Source organism: Eptatretus burgeri, chromosome 8 (assembly GCF_056783735.1).
Source record: "Eptatretus burgeri isolate ZD-2024b chromosome 8, Ebu_testis_v1, whole genome shotgun sequence".
Classification (NCBI taxonomy): Eukaryota; Metazoa; Chordata; class Myxini; order Myxiniformes; family Myxinidae; genus Eptatretus; species Eptatretus burgeri.
The window spans coordinates 29,601,335-29,624,764 of NC_140968.1; the positions used below are offsets into that span (position 1 = coordinate 29,601,335).

The 23,430-nt window shown below is 43.7% G+C and overlaps 1 protein-coding gene across 4 annotated transcripts in view; it reads right to left on the minus strand.

Annotated features, from left to right (window-relative positions):
- Positions 1-23,430, minus strand: part of LOC147021426 (protein phosphatase 1 regulatory subunit 16A-like) — a 218,272-nt gene that overhangs the window by 166,919 nt on the left and 27,923 nt on the right. Inside the window, exon 1 of one of the 4 annotated variants that reach the window (XM_085891351.1) lies at positions 20,845-21,068. The exons of 1 other annotated variant lie outside the window; for it this stretch is intronic. The gene's annotated coding sequence lies outside the window, so the exon portion shown is untranslated. Of the gene's footprint in view, positions 1-20,844; positions 21,069-23,430 lie in introns of those variants that run through there. 2 more of the 4 variants (XM_085891352.1, XM_085891354.1) reach the window with 2 other exon arrangements.

The window sequence follows — 23,430 nt, forward strand, 5'->3', positions numbered from 1 at the left end:
ATGCCACAGCGCTTCCCTCACCTCACTATAACCAACGCAACTGCCATAAGCTCCTTGGACGCTCACAACAGTCACTAGAGATGCTGGGGAATGGAGGATATCGCAGGTGACTGCGAGGCAGAATACTTTGGCGTGTAGCTCAAAGCGCGAATGTGTGCTGAGATTCCTTCGGAGACGTCTGGATAGCTCTGGCGCTCCGCTAACTAACCATTCGGATGGAGTCCAGTGCACGTTCATGGCCGGAGAGCACTCCCGAAAACATGCGTCCCATAGGAATGATGGTGCTCCGTTGCGTGCCAGAGACTGAGAGCAAGGGAAGCCATGATCGACTCCAAAGTCTGATAGGGGATGGCTACAGCATGGGGTGATGGGTATAAGCCAATGGCGGAGCTCGGGAATGCCCACCAGGCCTCCTGATATGCTTTTTGGCTCCTCCGTCGCCCAGGCTCTATAAAAGAGAGATCGGGTTCAGTCATTCTCTTTCATCCAGGCTCTCTCTTTCATCCAGCATCCAAGCGGAATCTCTCCAGAGCCTTTGCCCAGCCGAGTGCCACCAAGCTGAGAAGGCAGAGCAACCGAGCGAGGCGGAGAAACCGAGCGATGCGAGCAGGGTGGAGCGAGGTGAGTGGGGTGGAGCAAGCCGTTACTAAGATGTTCCAGGGTCATCTGCGAGTCATCATCACTCTGCTTCGGCTGCATTTCGCAGCTAATATTCAAAACACCGACAGACTTTCTCACACATCCCCGTTAAGCTTTCTCTCATGCATCTTTTCTCAATCTGTGCCTCGTTCACGAAAAGAGCATTACCAATTTGCATCTTTCACACCTTCCTCTTGCAGCACGTTGCACTAACTTTGCACCTCCCACTCACACACCATAGACACCCCAGTTTTCTTCTCTCCTCCCCCTTCCAAAGCGATTGGGTTGAGTAGGTCCGTCGACTGCGCTAGGTACGAGGTCGCTACACCTCAACTGTTTCTCCTCTTTCTGGGCTAAATCTAATGTGTGTGTGTGTGTGTGTGTGTGTGTGTGTGTGTGTGTGTGTGTGTGTGTGTGTGTGTGTGTGTGTGTGTGTGTGTGTGTGTGTGTGTGTGTGTGTGTGTGATGGCACCTGTTATGTGCAACATAAGTTAAGATAGTAGAAGTTATTCTCAGGTTAACTCTGCACTCTGTCCCTTTCTTTCAGTAAATATTTGCATTCCTTTTGCTACACCAACAAATTCCTTGCTGTACATCTTTTGCGAATAAACCCATTGCTGTGCCACATAATTTTCCTCACCATGTTGTAATAAATTGCTCGTTATAAATATACCCAGCTCGTTTTCGTCTTTTCCTTCATTGGTCCAGCATGGTCCACACGTGAGCCTAGCCGAGAAGTTATACCCCAATAATCTGTTTATTAGCCGGTGCATACTTGGCGGCTCTGCTCGGCTGCACCTCATATGGTAAGTTTAACACAAACACGCATTGAGGGCACAATTCCCCGATAAGGAGACTGTGTGTACCACATTTAAATGGTAGTCAAACAGAGGACATTGGGTCACGTGTTTAAATTGTTGGTGTTCCCAGTCGATTAGCGACCTGCCACGACACTGACTTATTCATGTGCGATGGCCTCGATTCCCAGTGAGTATGGGGTGGGAAACCAGGGATACCCCCACCTCATAGTACTCCCACGACCCCAGCTCCGCAACAATATATGTAGCACAACCACGAAGTGGGTACCAGGCATGAGAGAATGAGCTCAGGCTGTGCTTTTTACAATGAGAAGTGATACAAGATGTTAAAGGACATGCAAATGAAGGCTTGTTGTGCATCTATTTGATGGACATTAAAGATCCCTTCACAGTGTCATTCGTGGAGAGTCGGGGAGCTATCCCGGGCATCTTGGCCAAATTCCAAATTCCTGTTCTAACTTACAGGGGCACTGAATGAGCAGCACTGCCACATCATCAGTCAAGGATGCTACTCACACTCTAGTGCTGCACAGGAAAATAAAATAAAATAACATAAAAAGACAATCATCAGACCATTATGTACAGTAATGTACTGTATTTTATTGTCATAATATTTCAATTAATTTACTCTGAAAAATTTCCATTCAATTCTTTGTTCTGCAGGAACAACATTCACCATTGAATACATCAAGTAAATGGGATGTTGAAGTTCGATTTACATTATATTTCCATTTAAAGATGCTTTCCAGGAATGCATCTATCATGTAAATAGGTAAGTGTCTGTACATACAGTACGTGTGTGTGTGTGTGTGTGTGTGTGTGTGTGTGTGTGTGTGTGTGTGTGTGTGTGTGTGTGTGTGTGTGTGTGTGTGTGTGTGTGTGTGTGTGTGTGTGTGTGTGTGTGTGTGTGTGTGTGTGTGTGTGTGCGCGCAGGGTCATAAAGCACAACATAACATTGTCTTTGCCAACTCCCCCTCCTCACCTCTGTCTGTCTGTCTGTCTCTCTCTCTCTCTCCTATTATATATATACATATACACACACACATATACATACAAGTCCAAAGCCCGTCAAAAATGACGGGTTGGAACAATTTACTTTGTGGTGCAGTTGCATGAGCGTGCCAAAGTTTGAAGCCTTGGCCTAGTGTCAGGTGTGCTTCTATCTTCTTTATTTATTAGACATTCTACAGATGTAAATGGAAACTCTGTTTACTCTGTGTGCGTTGCTCATCATGTGCAGCGAATTTTACCTCCCTGAGCCTTGAATTTATTTATTTATTTATGTACTTTTTTACGTTTATGTTCACCGCCATTGAGGAACAGTTGCAAGTCACCGTCTACATTTCAAAAAGAAGAGACGTAATTATTCTTGAATGGAAAATGTTTTTCGAATTTTTTCTTATCCTGAAAAAAATAGATGGTAGTGAACACACAGTCATGTTAAAAGATTGGCCTTTAAAACCCATCTTAAATCATCCTTCTGAAGGGGGACAGACAAACAAATATACACAAACACACATTATGGTTTATATGGTAGATATATACATTACATACATGCACACATACAAAATAGAGACCAATAACTGCACCGTAGTCTCAAGAAGAAAGCCAGAAAACAAGCACACGCACATGCGCACGCACACTATTTTATATGAAGTTATAACCTTAACTTATAAGTAATTTACTGATTTCCCAACTGCCCGGATCATCAGCTGGGCACCGTTTTTCATCGAGATTTCAATCCTTTCAGCCCAGAACCTCTCCAAACGGTGGATCCACAACCCAGGTCACAGGTCCACATCAGTAGATTACTCAACATCAATGGACCCACAACCCAAAGTTGTGTCCAGACAGTCAACACAGCAATGCAATATCCTTATTCAAACTTGTTACTTACAAAATGGAAGATTTTTCTAGTATATTTCAAATCAGTCGATTTTGTTATTTTGTTTGTCTGTTTGTCAATCACCTACAGGTTACAATTTTAAACCGATCGTCATGAAACTTCACCAAGTTGTAGAGGTAGTCTGAGAAGCCTATTTATTTTGAGGTCAAAAGTCATATTTCTAAAATCATCATTTTACATCCCATCAACGTGAAAATTAAACAGCAATTGCATAGTCCTTCACTGAATTGGGAAACCAACTATTTGAGGTCAAAAGGTTAACAATCAACTCAAGGTCAAACTTCTAAAATCATCAAACTTCATCTGAAAAATCATCAATTTACATCCTATTAACTTGAAAGTTGAACAGGATTTCATAGTCCATCATATAATTGGGAAAGCAACTATTTTTGATGTCACAAGGTCAAAGGTCAACTCAAAGTCAAACTTCTAAAATCAATTTCAATCTGAAAAATAATCAATTTTCATCTGCTTGAAGACCTGGGCTTTGATTAAGATTGTCAATTTTAATCTTAATGAAATGGACAATTTGATGTATCCATGGCAACCTTTGAGAGGGGGGTGGATTTTGCAAGTATCGTGCTATGCACTACATCTTTTTCTTGTTTAATTATCGCCTTTATTCAAAGTATAACTACATATGAATAACTTTCATCATACCCCACCTTATATGATAATATATTGAGTGATGAACACTTTACCTTGTAGACATGTCCATGACACAGCATCGCCATCTCCATGACCCATGATATTTAATAGGCTCGATGATGTAACTATTAGTGTCATGACTCAGTGGCATAATGGTTAGAGTGTCCACTCTGTGTCTCGGAGGTTCAGTGATTTAAACCCCAGCCAAAAATCAGCATTTAAAAATCCTTGCTTGACAATCAGCATTTAGAAGGGATAGAACAAGGAAAACCAACCATAGTGTAGGCTTTGATTGGCCCAATGACTTCCTCCTGCATTGAAGTTCCTTGTAACGAAACTCATGTTTTCGGATACTTGGTATTTTGGCGACAAATGCTTTTTGGCCATTTCACGTACTCCACTTTAGAGAATTCTACAAGTTTTTCAAAATCCTAACTAGGTACATGTCCCTAACAATGTCGAGGCACTTAAAATGATGTGGAAAAACTATTGTGTTGACTTCACTTTTTTGTTGCAAATAAATTCCCATTTACATATCAGATTACATGACTAGACACGAAGTCGAGGCATCATTATTCATTAACGATTCTTGAGCTTAAACGTTTCGTTGTCCACATGAAACATTTCTGGTTGATCCACGGTTAGTGAAAATAATGGTCGCAAAACCACCATTGAGATCGTAATTGGGATTATCTCTATGTGGCCTCAATAAGTGGTACACGAGAAGCAGAATCATTGTCCCTCAATGTCTATCACATAACACTTGGAAAATCAAATATTTTCAGATAGATGAGTCGAATATTATTGTTTAGATTAATTTGAGGGGAAAATCGTGACAGATGGGTTAAAGAGTGTAATGGTGAATATTTATCAAGGGAAGGGGGATGTCTTAGTTCAGAGCAACTCGAGGGGTCTGAAGCTGCTGGACCATGGAATGAAAGTGGTGGAGAATCCTGGATAAATTGATAAGACAGAGTGTTAATATACATGAAATGCAATTTGGTTTCATGCCAGGAAGGGACACGATGGAGGCAATTGTTATAGTTAGGCAATTACATGAAAAATATCTGGGGAAGAATAAAACAACTTTATTTTATATTTTTAGATTTGGAGAAGGCGTTTGATAGGGTGCCTCGGGAAGTGGTGCAATGGTCCATGAGAAAGTTATGTGTGGAGGATTGCTTAGTTAGGGTAGTCATGGCAATGTATGATGGCTCAAAAACCTCTGTGAGGGTAAATGGAGTGCAGATTGAGGATTTTGAAGTGAAAGTGGGTGTTCATTAGGGGTCAGTGTTGAGCCCAATCCTGTTCATTATGGTTCTTGAGGCTGTATCACAGGAATTTAGAGGAGGCCTACCTTGGAACTCCTGGATGCTGATGACCTAGTGTTGATAGCCGACAGTGTGGAAGAGGTAATGGGTAAGTATGCAGTCTGGAAGGAGGGTATGGAGGCCAGAGAACTAAAAGTGAATACAGGAAAAACGAAAGTACTGATTAGTGGTGTGGGAGAAGGAAGTGTGGAAAAAAAAAGAGGGAGATGGCCCTGTGCTGTCTGTAGAAAAGGTGTTGGTAGCAATTCAATATTGTGTAAATCCTGCAAGCGCTGGATGCACAAGATGTGTAGTGGTATCAGGGGTAGACTGCAGGTGGCACCTGACTTCAAATATGCTGTTTGCACAGGTAAACAAGTGACTCCAGTTAGAGTGGAAAGGTTAGTTTATGGGGATATATCTCTGGAATGTATAGATAGATTCTGTTACCTTGGTGATGTGATGAGTGCAGGTGGTAGTGTGGAGGCAGCAGTGAATGCAAGAATTAGAAGTGCCTGGAGGAAGTTTAGGGAGTTGTTACCCCGATTGACATTGAAAGGGACCTCTCTCCGATTAAAGGGAAAACTTAAAGCAGCTTGTGTTAGAAGCGTGATGTTGTATGGCAGCGAAACATGGCTGATCAAAAATGAGGATGAATGGAGGTGTGAATGAAATGAAATGAGAATGGTGAGGTGGATGTGTGACGCGACACTGAAGGATAGGAAACCAAATGTGGAATTAAGAAAGAGATTTGGTATAGAAAGCATTAGTGAGGTTATGCGGAGGGTAGGTTGAGATGGTTCTGAAATGTGGAAAGGATGTGGGCAGGTAGTTGTATGAGGAGGTGTATAAATATGAATGTGAATGGAAGAGAGCTGGAGGCCGTACGAAGAAAACATGGGATGTGTTGTTGAGAAATGATCTTCGAGTGAAAGGTCTAACAAGAGGGATAGCAAGCGATCGTGCACCCTGGACAGCCGGCGATGATGACGATGACGATGATGATGATACAAATATCACCCAACCTGGCATGGTCATCCATTGGGGTGTATGGAAGTATAGAAATGGTGTCATGAGATGATATGGATTCTAGATCTGGGTGCAAGAATTATAGACAACCATGCCTGCCTGATACAGAAGAGAGAAATGTCAAAATCAAAATGAATCTTTAAAACTCCATACTTTGAACGTGATGGAAACTAATGCTCGTTTTCCTTTCAGAAATAGAAAAACAAAATGGATCGGAAATTGTGTGTCATCTGCTGTAAAGGTGGTGATGACTCAAAGTTCCCTGTAAACAGCTTCCAAAATAAAATGAACTGAAAGTGTACGTGAACCGTGCAGGGTTCACAGACACTTCCAACACTGAAGCTTCCGACAGACGAACCAAAAACAAAACAGAAGAGAGACGGCTTGAAACACGAACATTTGACAGTTCATGTACAACACTGAAGATGACAAGAAAGGCAGCAACAACTTCACACTTCGAGTTGCATGTCCTTCGATAAGCATCTATGAGACCCAAGAGGAGGAAAAGTAAACCAGGTGGATGAACAAAATTGTAGGAAGAACTTCCTGGTGAGTATCAGGATCAGTTTGATGGCAACAACTATTCATTTTCAATGAGGGTGCTACAGAGTCTAAAGTGGACCATGTATCATTGTGTATATATTATAACATGATCCAACGAGAACAGCCTTGGAAGGATGACAGTCTGAGTCAACCCCACCTGGTGTTAATTCAATGGTGGACAGGGGCTCAAATTCAAGAACCTAAGATCTTAGGTCAGCCACCTTAACGGTTAGGCGAGCATCAGGCTTATTTTTGACAAATCATGATACAGTGGAGAGTGTTCCATTAAACACACATGATAGTTTGAGAGACTCCAGCATTATTTTTCAACATGCAGGCAGTGGACAGAAAAATGGAAACACCAGTGTAAAAGTGACTTAATAAGGTGTTGGGTCACCAGCGCCTGAAATTCTGCAGGAAGGATGCGGCACCATTTCACGAGGAAGTCAATCAACTCATACCTATTTAATGGAGCTGGAAAACACCGTCTCAGGCGTAGTTTCAGAGTATCCCACAATGCTCGATAGAGTTCAGATCTGGGGACTGAGAAAGCCATGAATCTATGACATATGGACTACATCAATGTCATGCTCATCGATTCATTGGGGGCACACATGTGCTCTGTGGATGGGGGCATTGAACAGTGAGGGGGTCTGCTCTTGCAGCTGTGCTACGCATAATAAGAGGCAACCAGGCCTGTGCAGCATTTCTACACATGACCCAAAGCATGATGGGATGTAATTTGCTGAATTAACCCAAGGGCCACACCTGCGTGGAAGCCATTGCTTGGTGCCCTCGTTTACCAAGGTGTTTCCATTTCTTTTGTCTACTACCTGCATACATGCACTTGATAAGAATCTATATATGTTTTGAATCAATGCAAATACCTCTAACCTTTTTTTTTTTTAACCAGGTCTTTGATTGTTACAAGCATCTCATTTGCAGAATATTTTGAACACCCCACATGGTATCATCAACAGTTTAAATCACAAAACCAAGAGTTTCATGTTAAAAGTAGCATTAGTGAATTAAACTGCCATTTCTGTTTGGTGTAATCGTTCTCGAGTTGCCAATCAGTCGACGCTTTCCACCGCTAAAAAAAACAAACACCAATTGCCTGTCACAATCACTTTGACTTTCCTCCAAAAATGTCATCTATTGTTGGCCAAATGTGGGCTGCAGGAGCAGCACCCATTGCACAGTGGTGGGCTGACAGGAAGTATTCACACTCGCCTCCAAGCCGTCCCGCCTGGGTTTGAACCTCGACCCAACTTTAAACCGTCATCCTGGTGTTTCACAGGCAGGGCGATTCATCAATGTGTGTGCCCGTCTCTCGGATGGACGTTAAACTGGCGTCCTATCTGCCAGCATTAGTTGGTGGATGTCAGATATCCCACGGTGCCCTTCGTGAAGAGTGGGCGAGCTAGCACAGGCAGCCTGACCAAATTACAAATTCTTGCCCGAACTACTGCTGAGAAGGCAATGACAAACCACCCAGTGTATCAATGGGCAATAAATTGTTTCAGCAGTACCAGACCTCCCTTCGGGCAGAACACCAGGCGAGGAATGCACAATGGTATGTGTGTGCGTATTCGAAAGTCTTCGAAGCATTAAGTCGCAATCCGATTTCAAATGAATGACTTCAGTGTTTTACGAGGGTTTTGCAGGAAATGTCTTATTTTTTTAAAATAATAATAATTAAAAAAACTCATTTCGTTTTGTTTTTTGAGGTGGCAATCCTACTGATATAGGGTGTATACCCCAAGGAGGGTTCCTGTGAATGTTTATGCTTCGATAGTCTCTATCAGTCCCCCCCCCCCAAACACCAACCAGACTATAACCATATTTCCTCCAATGTCAAGTCTGTCTGGATGCAGTTCAGCATTTCAACTATTTTTCACAGTGCCCGAAGCCTAATGGAGCTTGTACATGATTATATACAGTAGTTACCCCACACACGCGAAGTGAAGAGAGGGGTTAAGCTAATTGGTTCATGGCTGTCCGTCCATCTGTCTGTCCGTCTTATCAGTTTATATTCGAGGAATAGCTTTCATCGAATGTTATACAGGATTTTGAACACGAATCAGAGCGGGAATAGAAAGCCACGTGTTTCGTCGATTAACCGTACTTTGGCTCTGATTTTGACCTGATCGCATATGTGCAGAGAGTGAGAAAGATAATATGTTTACTCTGTCTGTCTGCCTCGCAGTAAAACAAAATTGAAAATCATTCCAAGCATGAAACCTACTGTTTTTAAGGACGTGATAATGGACACAAACAACAGGCACGAATAACTGATGTATCGATAGATAGGGTGATGTAATATACGCTGGAGCTCGAGAAAATGGCGGAAGAACCCATAATGCTTTATATTTAAATGCCTTTAAACCTTTATTTAAGTGGAGTGATATATTTGAACGCGATATAACACAAGTATGTCTGGTGTTGGATTGATGATTCGGGTGGTGGGCTTGGGATATTAGGGTCCTGAATTCAAATCCTGCTTGGCCATTGAATTAATACCAGGTGGGGTTGACTCAGCTTGTCATCCTTCTGAGGTCGGCAAAATGAGTACCAGCATGCTGGTATACCGTGTTGGAGTGGCGACCCGTCCAGGATTGTGCCCAATAGCCAAGGAGACCGCGTAGGCAGCACCAACACTCTGTACAGAGTATGGTCCCCATGCATGGATGGATAACACAAATCGCCTTCATAATATACTTCCAAGAACCGAGCTGTATATCGACATATACCATTAGAGGGTGTGGTGTGCGAGATAGTACTGTATCTGGTGTGAAGAAAAAGCTGCCACGCGGCCAAGAACATCGATGGTGATCATTGAAGCCCCCATCTCCGAAACTGCGACTCGTCATCTTATTAGTGTAGAAGGTGATGTATATGAATGCTTCAGTCGCGTTCAACTTCAAGATTTATTTTAATGATATTTAACACGTTGACTGCAAACTCTTACAAGTCTGAAGACGAAGATGGTTCACGAGCGGTATTTGACGATGTAGATTGTTTCAGAAGTCAAGGATGAGACAATGTGATAATTTTTGACCAAGTTATAAAAATGATCAACATGATGTGGTACGAGTGACAGGTTATTAGCTGCAAGATGTCGAAAACCCGGTTTCGTTCAACAACTTTCAAAATTTGACCTTTGCATAACTTTTAAAGGTCACAAAACAATGTTGTGGACATTAAAAGAAGGAAACAGGATACGTGCTATAGCTTATGGGAGTTAGTTCGTCGAAGAAGGTCGAAAACCCAGTTTGATTCCCACAACTTTGAAAATTTGACCTTTGTGAACTTGAAAGGTCAAAGGTCAAGGATTATGACCTTTGGTGCAAAACTTCCTCTGGAACATTCCAGGAACAATATAATGTCATATAGGCTATATGGCATTTCGCACTCCTCGGATTATCCATACTTTGATGAAATCAGTGTAAAAACAAACTTTAAGGGGGCGCCACGGGCAAGGTGTTCGAGATAGAGCAAAATGGTTTCAAGACTTTAGGTGGGGAATGACCTCAAGATTATGCATAAAAAATATTGTCATCCAAGCTCTCAAAGTTTGGGCGGTCGTATGATTTTTATGTCAAAATTCGCAATTTTCTAAGTTCTTGACCTTGTGACCTTGACCTTGGGACGAAAATGAAAAATCTAGCTCCGTGGGGCTATGCAAGTGCCATTGGGCTAACCAAATACTGAAACCCCTGCCAGATTCGACAAACCCCCTCAGAGAAGATATAACTTGAAATCGGCTACCCCCTAACAACACGTTTTTTGGGCGTGGCTCCGCCCATAATGGGCGCAGCATGCCCAATCTCAAGAAAACACAACTAGATCATGATATAAACCTCCCACCAAAATTTTATCAGGATCGGATCAAAACCCACGGAGCTATGCTCGGGACAGACAGCCCGACAAACAAGCCGGTAGGCGGACATGGGTAGTCGGCCATTGCTAGGCAACGGAGGGGTCCAAAGCAACGGTTCTTTCTCACACATAACTAGGACATACCATGAACCTACCATACCAGTTTCATGTATATCTGACTCATAGTCTGAGATATAAAGAACTTCGTTTTATTATTGTTTTCGACCAGGGTTCATTCAAAGTCTATCTTCTCCGACAGTTTTCATAGGATCCGGCTGGAAATTTTTTGACAATATGGCTGAATGTACTGCCCACAATCGCTCATGGCCTGATTCTTGATTTTCGAAAAAATAATTTTTTTTATGATTTTTCAAAAATTTCAGTCCCGTTGCTAGGCAACGGATAGGTCCATAGCTATGGTTCTCATTTGCACACAACTAGGTCATGGTATGAACCTACCAACCAAGTTTCATCGAAATCACCATTGTATTAACGGAGCACTGGACCGAACAGACATACGCACAGACAAGCCGGTAGGCGGACATGGATAGTCGACTACCCAATAGAACCTGACGCGATGGGCCCATTCGATCGGGAATGACCTGAGGATTAAGCACAAGAAAATTCATGATTCTAGCTTCAAGTGTTAATGCTGCAGATTGTTTTTTCGTTAAAATACCCCCACTTTTAGACGTTTTTCGGCCATTGCTAGGCAACGGAGGGGTCCATAGCAACGGTTCTTTCTCACACATAACTAGGACACACCATGAACCTACCAGACCAGTTTCATGTATATCTGACTCATAGTCTCTGAGACATAACGAACTTCATTTTTTTTATTGTTTTCGACCAGGGTTCATTCAAAGTCTATCTTCTCCAACAGTTTTCATAGGATCCGGCTGGAAATTTTTGACAATATGGCTGAATGTACTGCCCACAGTCGCTCGTGGCCCGATTTTTGAAAAAATAATTTTTTTTATGATTTTTCAAAAATTTCAAAGTCCCGTTGCTAGGCAACGGTGGTGTCCATAGCAACGGTTCTCATTTGCACACAACTTGGTCATGGTATGAACCTACCAACCAAGTTTCATCGAAATCGCCATTGTATTAACGGAGCATTGGACCGAACAGACAGACAAACATATCGACGGAAAAACTGATAATAAGGGTAGAACAAATTTCAAAATTTAAAAAAAAAAATATATATATATATATATATATATTTTCGACTGGATCGACTACCCAACAGAGACAGACAGACAAACATATCGACGGGAATACTGATAATAAGGGTAGAAAAAAAAAATCTAATTTTTTTTTTTCGACGAGATCGACTACCCAACAGACCCATAACGAATATTGTGGTCACTTACTGACTCGTGAACCAATAGTATACACCACTCCCATTTGCAAGCCAATTATGCATGTGCATAAAACTTTGCTTTATTTTCAAATTTTACCCTTCCAGGAGCAAATATAAGTCAATGTCCATTGATGTTGAGTAATCTACTGATGTGGATCAGTGACCAGAGTTGTGGATCCACCGTGTGGAGAGGTTCTGGGCTGAAAGGATCGAAACCTCGATGAAAAACAGTGCCCAGCTGATGATCCGGGCAGTTGGGAAATCAGTCAATTGGTTATAAGTTAAGGTTATAACTTCATATAAAATAGCTTTTGTAAGTATGTGCGTGCATGTGTGTATGCGTGGTTATGTCTGGCTTCCTTCTTGGGACTATGGTTCATTGATTGGTCTTTATTTTGATTATTCATCGTGTGGGGAAACCCTACGTTATGAGCAAACTTGTAACTTGTAGCAAGCAGTGGGACAAGATTTTCAATTCCGTATGCCAAGTACGAGCTGTCTGGTAGAACTATTTTTGGCACTGAATCAACGTTGATATTACATCATTGCTCATGGAAGATCGTGTGCAGCGTACCATTTGGTTTTTCTTTTTTTGCGACTTGTCATTACCCTTGAATATGGCACTATCATGATGATCATGATTATTACATAGATTTATGTTCACCGAACTACCAGCAAATAATTTGTTGTGTTATCTGGCATGGCAGCATATTGTGCTTACAATATAATGGCGTCATCTTTCCTACGAGAAATACTTGTATGGGCAGAATCTCATACATCCAGCACTACGAGTGTGCTCGTATTTACCAATCATTGTTAAAAAATCATCTTTTTGTTAAAATTGAAGTATAACATTGAAAACTGTGCAGGGTATCTTGTTCTATGAATTCTCAAGTTTGTGGATTGTTTTGTGGACATGTCGGAATCTTTTTCATCGTTTAACATTTTCATGACTGTTGCTCATCCCTGGCTTCTCAGATTATGGCAAATTCATTGGCAATCCCCATCAGTGTTGATACTGTTACGGCTGTGCAAATTCGCATTACACCATGAAGGGCCCGTAGGTGAGATATCTCTAAGTACATGTGTAGTTAGCCCAAACCCATTGTATAGAGGGAATAAATGTGATTCATTCGGGCTGCGATCCTTTGAGTTAGGCGTTTTTCTGTTCTATCTTTATTTTGAACCAACCACGTCTCAACCGCCATCACACAACAACCACCTTAACCACCACGCCAGCCATCGTCACTAACTACAACCATGCTCCAACCCTCAGACAACAACAACAACGCCGCCAACAGCCACGACCTTTACCTTCACAACTCAATCCCGCAAACATCGCATCACCGCCATTCCCAACGGCACCATAACCATCAACCACCATCGAAAACCCTCCACCACCTTCACCTCTCTCCTTCTTCGGCCATTCCCGCACCACCTGTGAACACTGAACGTCGGGCTGTCTCAGGCCCGTTCAGCGATTGGTGCCGAGCGCACCGAGCCGCGAGCGCAAATAGCGGCCTTTCCGAGGGAAAATTCGGATCAAGAACGTACACGCCCACTTTTCCTCCGTCCAATTAGCAAGCGCGGGGCGGCTTGGCCCCGCCTCCAGGTGCGTCTGTGTGAAGTCGATACAGTCATGCGGCACTTAACGACGGGGTTACGTTCTGAGAAACGCGACGTTAAGCGACGTCATCGTTGTGTGAACATCATTTTTTTTTTTCATTTTCGTTTTCGAACATCGTACTTACACAAACCTACACACTTAAGCTATATGGTGTAGCCTATTGCTCCTCCGATACAAATCTGCACAGCATGTTACTGTACTGAATACTGTCGGCAATTGTAACACACATCCAAGAGACAGAAGACACGTTGGATTTACCTTTGTGCAGTTCATGACGGCCATCGGTGTTGTTAGCAGCAGCTTACAATCTCCTCTCATCGATTATAGAAAGGTGAATAAATAGCGTTTGGATTTTATAAATACGTAATCATTGCATCGATGTGATAATTTACAAATGAAGAAACGAGCTCCTGTCAATTGTGATATATTTTCGGAACAGGGCGATTGTTTTAACAACATAAAAAGCTTCACGTAAAATATATTTGTGTTTCAATTGACGAACAACAACGATTTATTCGTGGAATTCTTCAATTCAAAGGTAATTTACTTGCTAGAAGGTAAACGTGAAAACATTGGTTCAGTTTGAAAGCCGATTTCCTTGAATCCCGATTTAGCACGACCCTGCTTTTTTCACGATGACATTTTATGGACCTCAACTATCGCATTATAACAGGGCCACACTGTCGTTGTTTATTATCATTATGAGGAATTATGTTCTGTACAGTGTACATAATTGTATGTGCTATTTTTATACGAGGCTACATCACTCGGCGATAGGAATTTTTCAGCTACATTTTTTTTTTCATTTCTTTTTTTTTTTCCAGAGCTGGCAGTCCCGTCGTATATGCGATCCGTCGTTGCCCGGAACGTCGTTAAGCGGCGCATGACTGTATATGCAAATTCTAGGATCAGGGGAGATTCACGCCCCCTTTCCTCCGACCAATTGGCGAGCGTGGCTCCGCCCCCGAGGTCATCCTGATTCGGATATTTGCATATTAGCTGCTCCTGCTGGCCTATAAGAAGGCGAGCGCAAGGCGAATGAAGTCAGTCGAGTCGGGTGGTGAAGTCATCGGTGCGTTATCGAGTTGGGTTCTGGAGTCGGCTGAGAAGAGTTGCGGGAAGAGGCAAAGGAGCTCGGGTCCGAGGCGAGAAGGGTGGCGGTCGGCGTCGAGGTCGCGGTGTGGGATCGCTCGTCGCGGGACCCAAGCCAGCCAGCTATTCTCCTCCCCCAGGGCATCAACAATTCCCCCTTTCCCCGCACTGAGATAGTGCAAAAGGGGGCCCCGTTCCTACCCCACTCCAAACGTCGTGCCAACGAAACCCACCAAGGAGCACGGAGTCGGGGCACAGCCACGCGGCCACATCTGCGGCTCGCCCGCCAATGCGTCACGAGGATGCGGGTAGGACCCCCCCCCCCCCGGTCTCGCGGACCTGGCCGCTCCTCCAGGTCACGCGCACAATTGGCCTACAGGCCTGTCTGCCCCCTTGTCTATGAGGGTGGCTTCTTTCCTTTGCTTTTGAGTAAATGTGTGTTGGCGCCATCTGTAAAGTAGAACTGTATAAGTGTTGCCGTGTGTGCACGTAGTCGGTAGTAACTTTGCGTCATTGTTGCTTTTGTTTTGGTTGCTATATGTGCATTTTGACTGTGTGCCTGTATATATTGGCTTTCCATGTGCCGGGAAATAAATGTGCTTTGTGTGAACTGTTTTCCCGTTTCGCTTCGTCTTTTCTTTATTGACCCTCCATCCTGCTTCACGTAAAGGGTTCGTCGTGGGCTTAAGACACCCGGTAATTAATCCGAACCGTCGAGGCCGACGATAACACTGCTCGGTTATCACTGAAGCACGGAATGGACCGCTTAAGCAGTTCGTGTGCAGAGTCGGCCTGTGGCGTGGTACGATCGCCCGGTCGACCATCCGCGCAGGTACTTGGGTAGATCGAATTTGGCGAGCAACCCTATCCTGCGCAGGTGGGCAATTGGCACGGTCGTGGTGGGGTTAAACCCCCACCCGTGACTTGATCCCGGCATTGTTCCGAGAGGGTCACGACTGAATTGTCCGTCCGGTGGATGACGCGCCGCAATCCGAGTTACGTGGCTGTCCGCACGCCGGCGGGCGTGAATTCGTAACAATACTTTTACACCAAGGATTCTGTTGGTTGATTGTCATTCAAATCTATTTTCTGATGAACGTCGTCCTGAAATTATTGACAAACGATGATCAGTCCAGCGTTCCTTGAGGATTAACCGAGCTGCACAGACTGCAAAGTTGCCTACACCTTATTGGCTTCGCCAGCTTCTGAATTACCTTCACCACTGCTAATCTTCTGTCGACGTACATAGTAATGCGAAAAAGCATGTGACCTCACATTTAACAAACAGCTGTATAAGGGTAGCACGTAGCAATGGTCGATGCAATTTTGAGTCCGGTGTCGATGTGTTGGTTGTACGACAGGGCTACACAATCACGAAAGAGAGGAGGGAAGGGTGGACAGGATTCAACAACATACATCACCAAGTAGACAGCCTAAACACATAGATCGAAGATACAAAGCTTGAGGTTTAAGAACTTACCAGTAGTTGAATATGCAGGAATAATGAAGGGAGTTTGATTATTTTTTTTTAACAGTATGATGGCTCTTTAACTGACGAACTGCTTGTGGGTTGTCATTCACAATATGACACACCAACTGCAACACATATCCAGATTGTTGGGCAAACTTTTCAAGAATGGCCACATCAAATTAGCAACTGCCACCGCACAATGAGCAATAAAAGGGTGACAAGAAAACCCAAATGCTTACCCACATTCTCCTGAACAGGATACAGACCACACACACACACGCATGCACGCATGCACACACAATGGTACATATACATCTAAATGTTCCAATTCTTCAAAACGTATTCCACATTGTCACAACCTGCATAATGATTTGTTTTGTAAACACCAGACTTCTCACTTTCACCTCTGGGTTTTGTTTGCCACAAAGTATCAGCCGAGAACCCCAGGAGACGGGAGTTTTGGTCAAATTAATGCCAAATGGATGGAAGTCTGAAGCATGCGATTTCACCCCCTCCCCCATTTTTCCACGACCGCCCCCACACCCAAAAAGGTGTTGCTTTTGTACCAATGACATAATTAAGAAAGGCTTTTGAATGGAGACAATTTGTATTTACTTGCATAGACCTGGCCTTAGGCACAATGACGCAACACACACACACACACACACACACACACACACACACACACACACACACACACACACACACACACACACACACACACACACACACACACACACACACACACACACACACACACCAATCTCTGAGCTAACTCTCCTGGGTTCCAATCACGACCTGGCTATAAACTGTCATCCTGGAGTTGTGCATGCAGGGTGAGGAATCGATGTGTGCAGTCCCTCGGATGGATGGTAATCCGTGCGTCACGTCTGCTTACATGAGTCGGTGGACCTGAAAGTTCCCACGTCTTTCTCTTTTTGACGATGGGTAGGTGAGTAATTGCTTGCACTCTGAACAAATCACAAAATTCCTGTCACCTTCAAATGCCAGACCTGGCCAGTCGATTTGTGAAATAATTGGGCCAAAACAATTCCCCACAAGGTGGGAATAATTTGAGCCATCAAGTCCTACATATACACGCCATTCTCTTTCTCCCTCTCTATCTGCCTTTCTCTCGTTGTTCCTTATGCATGGCCACATCTTATAAGTTACAAGCCCCAAAATCAGGGTTCAAATACAACTTAGTGTGTGTGTGCTGGGGGAGTGAGGGATGGGGGGTGGGGGCAGGCATAATTGTGTACCATGTAGCGCCACCTGGTGGTGGTGGTGGCAGCGGGTATTAAATTTTCCTTTTTTAACTGGGTAACGCTGAGTTTAAAGCAATCTTCACATGGGTAAATGGGGCAAAGTGGGGGGAGTGGGATGTGAAGATGGGGATGGGAGGAGGTGGGGGTGAGGGGTTAAAGCACCTATGCATGGGTAAATTTGCCTTCCTTTTCTTCTGGTTCTCACTCAAAACTTTTGGCATACACGATGACCAAAGCAAAGCGACAGGGAGGCTCTGCTAGTCCATATATATATATATATATATATATATATATATATATATATATATATATATATATATATATATATATATATATTGGGGTAATTGGAATTTTATATTTTAAAAGAAAGGCGCTTTCAAACAAGAAGCAAACTCGATCGACTGTTTGAGCAATAAGGAAGAACAGACGTGGTCTCAGGCGACGTTTCACCTGCTTCCTGAAGCCAATGTATGATATAATTACCAATCATCGTTTGTGTGGATATAAATACTGTGTTTGTTACAACGCATGCAGCAATGGAACACAGATTTGAGTCACCTCAACAGCAAAAGTGTGTGTGTGTGTGTGTGTGTGTGTGTGTGTGTGTGTGTGTGTGTGTGTGTGTGTGCATGCTAAACAGCAGCTGTTAAAAATATACAATACCCATAAAACCAGGGGCTATTCAGTTTCAAAGCTGATTTTCACATTTGCACAAAATATGATGTCATAAAGCAAGTGAATGCACAGAGGAATTGTATTTATAAACAAAGATAGAATGTCGACATGAAGGTGGGAAAAGCGGAATGAAAGATTTCAATTGGCCCAAGAATAACGTCCACATTCATCTGATTTTCGGCAGACCAGAAAAAAAAAATTCAATCTTAATTTATGGGATTCATCGATTCGCAGAACACACAATTCAAAGCAGGGATAAGTGGAATGTTCATTACAGGAGTTGCATGCAACAAATTTAGGGCTTTCGTTGAGACAAATGATGCGGAGTAAACATCAGGGATCAGGGGGCACTTGGCATTAAGGCAAAGGCCTGCATATGGTAATGGCTGCAGAAATAAGGGGACACTAAAGCAAAGCTGACATAGTCAAAATATGAAGCAGCATGCTTGGGAAGCAGCTCCGGAGACCTCGGTGAGCAGCGCAGACTGAGGAATGACTTTTCACCAATTCCAAAGGAAATAATTTCCCATCAAACAGCGTTTTACAATGGCCAGCTTGATCGGTCCAATTTCCAAGGCTTCACCATAGCCTTATGGTGGTACGTCGGATGAGCGTGCCCCGCACCTGAAATCATCAATGTGGACATTGCTCCACGGCAGAGCTTTACGAAACAAAACATCTCATTCGGTGCTTTAGTGACAATTTGTGGATAAAACCTTGAACCGTGAATGAGACCCAGGCAATTACCCCACCTTCAAAACCCCTTCCCCACAGTATAAAGAGCGCTTCATTGGCTGCTGGATTCCACGCGAATCGAGGTGGAGTTAGTTTGTCTGCTTCGTAGGGTTAACTGAGAAATACCCTTCCGGCACACGAATCATACGGCTCGCGAGAAACGAGGAAGCAACACCAGTCAGTCGTTGATCAGGGAAAAGAGGCAGGAAATCCAATGTACATGTACACGCACGTGCATGCTGAGCCAGCCTTCTGCTTTCGGGATGAGTCCAGCCACGAGCACGGACATTATTGGAAACACCCCAAGCATCCTCACTTTCATGAATGAAAATTAAAGGATAAGTGTCTCCAATATACTTCTTTCTTTAATGGCCACAATTATTCCCATAATCCTGGTGTTGGTTTAGCAGTTAAGGTAGCTGGTTAAAGATCTTCGGGCCTTGAATTCGAGCCAGATATCCCCATTGAATAACACCAGGTGGGTTGACCCAACCTTGCTGTCATCCTTCCGAGGTCGACAAAATGAGTACCAGCTTACTGGAAACAGGAGGAGCTGCATCAGTGGCACAGCCACACTCCCAGCATTGATGCAACCAGCAGGTACTAGCTGCATAGAAAAATAATAATAATAATTATTATTAGTCCCATGTTATTGTGGGGTTGTCCATGGGGAATTTTTGTCCCAACTCTTTCACAAAATGGCTGGCTGGACCTGACGATCGCCGAAGTAGCAATGACACAAATTTGGAATTTGTTCAGAGTGCTGACGATAGCTTGCTGACTCTTCACAAAGGACACCGGAGGTTCTTTAACGTCCAACAACGAATGTCGGTAGACAGGACACCCAGTTTAACATCCATCCCAGAGATGGCACACACATTGATGAACAAGTCCCTTGTCTCCCTTTTAGACCCCTTACACCTTTCAGAAATGTTAGACAGCTTGGAGCCTTGACCATTTAAAGTTCTAGACACTTAGACCTTTTTACATGCTTGAGAGATTAGACCCTTTCAACTCCTTAGACCCTAACTACTATTGGAACGTACCCTTCAGACCTTCAGATCATCGAGAAACTTTTAGGCACACACCACGCAAACATCAAGTGTCTTCTTGCAAAAAGACAGACTATATACTTTTTCAACAAGTAATCCACAAACTCGACCCACCCAAGCAGTGGGTACTCTGCAGGTATTGATGAAACACGTTGCCTTATGAAACGCAAGGATGACGGTCTATAGCTGATCGGGATTCGAACCCAGGCTAAACATCTATTAGGCGAGTGTGCGGACCTCCAGACCATCTTGCCAGCCCAAATGTAAGATTTATTTTATTCCCTTAATTAAATGGTATACCAGGAAATTTGATTTGACAATGGTCCATTCTTATGATTGTGGGGGAGAGGGGGGGTACTGCGGATTCAATATTCAATTGGGGTCAACACCAGACACATCACAAATAAAGGGTTAAAGAGAGTACCATGAAACAGCAGGAAGTATACGAGATGGGGAGGGGGGGGAGAAGTTGAGAGAGGGGGACGACTCAACATTGTGGCAAAAATTTTCCCTTGAACCAGATATCGAGTCCGAGAGTTATTGGTCTATGACGTCATGGCCGGGTCATTGAGCGTCTGTTACCGCCGAGCAAGCGATCGCCCAGAGTTTTAATAAGTTACTCCCGAGCTGCAGAAGTTCAGACAAGCTCAGAGATCCGGAACATCCAACTACGGGATACCGGGTAAGAGGAATACGAAGAGGAAAAGCTTCGTATTGGGCATTTACATCCTCAGCACAGTGGACGTGTTGGGAGTCGAGACGTTGAGAAGCGCAACATGTACTCACCGGGCGGGGCCCAGACGGGGAAGTGCAGCGAGAGCGAACAATGCCAAGACTCCTCACACAAAGAAGAAATCCAAGGATAAATAACCAAAGGTCCAGTAAACGGGTCAAAGGGACTTGTCGTCTCATCCACAAAGCTCCTCGAACTCCTCAATTTCAGTCCTTACCGAGGAAGCCGTCAAGCGCTGCCGGCACACCCGGTAACCACACCTTCAGAAGTACCTCCCCTCGCACTTCGCCCCGCCCTCTTACTCGCATGCTCCGCCCCTTGGCTTTTTTTCGATTTCTCTCCTCATTGTTTTCTCCTGTTCTCCACCAAGACTCCATTAAGCCTCCCTTTCCTACCAAGTTCTAATTCCCTTTCCTAACTGCCATCGTATTTATCTTACTCACCTCTTCCATTGTCCTTTTTCCCTTATCTTTCCAACTTCCCATCCTTCAAATGTGTGCCAGATAATAAAACAATAAAATTCTCATTTCTACATTGTTTTATGGCTCGTATTTTAAAGATGAATGAAGGTTTCAGATAAATCTTCATACGTACCTTCCTAATTGCAATTGATGCATTTTGAAATGTTTTCAATGGATCCGTCACCACTCTCTTTACTGGATACCTAATGTTGTCTTTACTCTGCCTCTTATCTCCACTATATACCTGTCTTCAGTTTTCTCAATTTTCTTCTTTACTCTCTGGGTTTCTTTTTTGTATCTAAAGTCAAGGCTCGTGGAAGAGCGACACCCAGAACAGACGAGGATGCAACTGCACCAAGAGAGGGAGGGAAACACAAACAGCAGTACAAAATAGACGGAGATGGACAAACAAGGGATGCGAGTAAGAATGAGGGGTAGGAATGGTCGAAGGGGTGGACAAGATGGATATAGAAGAAAACTCTTCGGAAGGAAAAATGGAAATTTGGGGGTGGGGAGGAGGGTTAAAACTGGGATAGAAAAGATCTTGGTTTTGGGTGGGGGGGTGACCTGAGATGGTCGAGAACAGATATCTTGAACATGTACATATATATATATATATATATATATATATATTCATACAAACATATATACAGTATATATATATATATATATATATATATATATATATATATATATATATATATATATATATATATATATATATATATATATATATATATATATATATATATATACATACAAACGTACAGAAATATATACAGTATATATATATATATATATATATTCATACAAACATATATACAGTATATATATATATATATATATATATATATATATTCATACAAACATATATACAGTATATATATATATATATATATATATATTCATACAAACATATATACAGTATATATTGTTGTGGTTACCAGATTCGCAAACCACCATTCAGGTCCCTTAGGTGAGGTATCTCGGTAAGTGCATGTGTAGTTAGGCCCAAACCCGTTGTCTAGTGGGAATACATGTCATTTATACGTGCTGCGACTCTTCAGGATAGCCGTTTTTCTTTTACTATCTTTATTTTGGACCAATCGCCACCATCACAACCACAACAACAACCACCAACCACAACGCCGCTTCACCACAACCGCCATGACCTTTACCGTCGCAACTCGCCACCATCGCATCACCGTCATCTCGCGCCACTCATGGGCACTGATGCTGGACTCGTGTAGGGCGCACGTTGAACAGCGTGTACAAAATCACGGATTTTCTGCTTCAAAAACGGATCCAAAACGACACACGCCCACTTTTTGCCGTCCAATCGGTGAGCGAGGGGCGACTGGCCCCGCCCCCAGGGCGATCGATATATGCAAATTTGTGGATCAAAAAGCCTTCACGCCCACTTTTTCTCGGGCCAATGGGGAGCGAGGTGAAAGGTCAAAGGGAGGGGGTCAAAGGCGAAGTTACGGGGGGATAAAAGGACGGTGTTCGTCAGTCAAAGGAGTAGTAAAAGTCGGAACGAGGCGAAGGAGTCGGAACAGAGAGTCAAGACTTCGCGGGCGGTGGAGCTGCTCGTCGTGTGCGTTGAAGTCGGAACGGAGGGGACGAGCTGTGGAGAGGCGGCGAGGGCGAACGAGGGGGTGCTCGCGTCGTGCAGGGAGCTGCACCCCTGGGAGGCCGGCAGCGCGACCTGGCCGAGGTGGAGACGCTCGTCGCGCACATAATAAAGATCCTCTATACCCCGAGCATCAGCAACCCCCTCCTGTTTCCCCCCGCGCTGAGATAGTGCGACCAAGGGGGCCCCGTTCCCACCCCCTGCCAGGCACTGTCCACGAGGCCCGCGGGTTGCGGGGCCATCGCCGCTCCGCGTCTCATCACCAGACGGGTAGGCCCGACCAGGTCTCGGCCCCAGGCCTACCTCATTCTTGAGGGTATTTCTTTTCCTTGGTTTTGGGTATGTGTTGTCGGCGCCGTCTGTGAAGTAGAATTGTATAAGTGTTGCCGTGTGCTCGGTAGTCGGTATTAGCTCTGCACTGTGTTTTCACTTTTATGTTTGCTTTTTGTGTAAATGGAATTGTGTTTTCTTTTTTTGTGCATTTGGTGGAATTGTATTTGTGTGCTTCCCGTGTGCCGAGAATAAATGTGCTTTATTGTTGAACT